Source organism: Symphalangus syndactylus, chromosome 6, assembly GCF_028878055.3.
Source record: "Symphalangus syndactylus isolate Jambi chromosome 6, NHGRI_mSymSyn1-v2.1_pri, whole genome shotgun sequence".
Lineage (NCBI taxonomy): Eukaryota > Metazoa > Chordata > Mammalia > Primates > Hylobatidae > Symphalangus > Symphalangus syndactylus.
The window spans coordinates 32,797,459-32,799,967 of NC_072428.2; the positions used below are offsets into that span (position 1 = coordinate 32,797,459).

Sequence of the window (2,509 nt, forward strand, 5' to 3'; positions counted from 1 at the left end):
GACACATGCACACATGTGTTTATTGCAGCACTATTCATAATAGTAAAGACTTGGAACCAACCCAAATTCCCATCAATGATAGACTGGATAAAGAAAATGTGGCACATATAGGCCGGGCGTGGTGGCTCACACCTGTAATTCCAGCACTTTGGGAGGCTGAGGTGGGTGGATCACGAGGTCAGGAGATCGAGACCATCCTGGCTAACATGGTGAAACCCCGTCTCTACTAAAAATACAAAAAATTAGCCGGGCATCGCGGCATGTGCCTGTAGTCCCAGCTACTCGGGAGGCTGAGGCAGGGGAATGGTGTGAACCCAGGAGGCTGAGCTTTCAGTGAGCCAAGATTGCGCCACTGCACTCCAGCCTGGGAGACAGAGCGAGACTCAGTCTAAGACGACAAAAAAAAAAAAAAAAAAAAAAAAAAAAAAAAGAAAACGTGGCACATATATACCATGGAATACTATGCAGAGACTTTATTATTTTTTTAACATGCTTAATTCACTTTATTTTTCTTGTGTAAAAATCCTATGTTGTAGCCACAGCTGGAGCCTGAGTCCTCTCCACAGAGACTCTGGCGTGGGTCTTGACAAGATGGTCAATGAATTCCTGATAGGGAGACTTGGTGAATACACTCTCCTTCCAGAGGCCAGGGTCAGGTAGCTGTAAGTCTTGGAGATGGAATAAAAGGTGGCATTGGTGAAGTTGCCAAGGGTGGCAGTGCAACCCCTGGCTGAGCTGTATCAGTCATCAATACTGGCCATCAGCAGCAGTTTCTTGGGCAAAGTGGCTGAGACAATGCCAGTGCTGCTGGGTGCAGGGATGAGGCACACCAGCACAGAGCTACAGTGGCCTATCACCTTGCAAGTGACAGTGTGGGTTTTGCCAATCCTGTTCCTCCAGTAGCCTCTGTGCATGGGGACAGTGGAGAGGTTGGCCAGGATGTTGGCCCATCGGATGGCAGAGGCAACCTCTTTGGAGCATTTAACATCCAGACGGACATGGCCATTGTAGTCCCTGATGGCGGTAAACATCTTCAACCTGGTGCACTGGCCGGCGCGGGTCTGCTTCTGCACCAGCATAATCTTAAAAACTTCATCTTTGAGAGAGGCCCCCAGGAAAAGATCAGTGATCTCAGACTCCTTGATGGGCAGAGAGAAGAGGCAGATCTCCTCCAGGGATCTGATCTGCATGTCTTTGACCAGGTGGCCCAGCTTGACGACCAGCATCAATTCCCTATCCTCAGCCTGGCCTCCTTGAACTCCGGAGTTTTAGCCCCTGCCTCAGCCCTGACCACCGAGGCGACCCCAGTCCCAGATGCCACTGACAAAGCCTCAGGAGAAGCCACCACACTTCCCCATCCCAGGGCCCCCGGGGCCTCCAGGCTCTCCCGGCTCTCCCATTGCACCAGTGTCATCCCAGCATTTGGTGTTTTCTCAGAGAAGCAATTTGGTTATTTTAAATGTCATATATTATACTTCAGCTTTTCTTTTTTGAAATTGACCTATACTTAACATTTGTTTGAGAGTCTTTAGCCTTTATGCAATATCTGGTATTTTAAAAGTTATTTAAAATTACAGTTTGATTTTTTTTTTTTTTTTTTTTTTTTTTTTTTTTTTTTTAGACGGAGTCTCGCTCTGTCGCCCAGGCTGGAGTGTAGTGGCGTGATCTTGGCTCACTGCAGGCTCTGCCTCCTGGGTTCACACCATTCTCCTGCCTCAGCCTCCTGAGTAGCTGGGACTACAGGCGCCTGCCACCACGCCCAGCTAATTTTTTGTATTTTTAGTAGAGACAGGGTTTCACCGTGTTAGCCAGGATGGTCTCAATCTCCTGACCTCGTGATCCGCCCACCTCAGCCTCCCAAAGTGCTGGGATTACAGGCGTGAGCCACCGTGCCCAGCCTACAATTACAGTATTTATATGATCTAAGATCATATATACAATGTATATAATCTAATAGGTATATATCTCTAAATATCTACATATAATCTATATGTATATAATCTCTGGCTTTTTTGAGAGCTGAGATGGCATTTTGTAACTTGTGGTTACATTACAGCATCTACCTTAATTACTATAGTGGAGATACTACTGGTAATGAAATGGCCTTGTTGTCTGGGGTGCCACCCAAAGTTCTTTGTCTTACTGCCGAAGAAATCAGGGACACAGACAAACCAAGGGTAAGATTAGAGCAGAAATTTAATAAGCGAAAGGAAGAGAGAAAGCTCTCTGCTGCTGAGCGGCATCCCAAAAAAGGGTTGCCATTTTACAGTGAAGGGCAAGGGTTTTTATAAAGGAGTTAGTAGGGAGTGGTGCTCCATTTACATAGGGTGTGAAAAATGGGTCAGGACTAGGTGTGTCATTTGCATAAGGTGCAAATCCCTTGCAGTCCCTACCATATCCGTTTAGTGAGCATGCGGGCCCTTAGCCTAAGTTACTCCATGTTGCTTATCTCTTCCTACTGTGCATGAGTTAGGGGTGGATCCCTTCAAAGTAGACATGCCTGGCCCAG

The 2,509-nt window shown here is 46.9% G+C and overlaps 1 pseudogene; it reads right to left on the reverse strand.

The window, feature by feature from the left end:
- Positions 1 to 525: 525 nt before the first annotated feature.
- Positions 526 to 1,414, reverse strand: LOC129483885 (small ribosomal subunit protein uS5-like; annotated as a pseudogene).
- Positions 1,415 to 2,509: the final 1,095 nt, after the last annotated feature.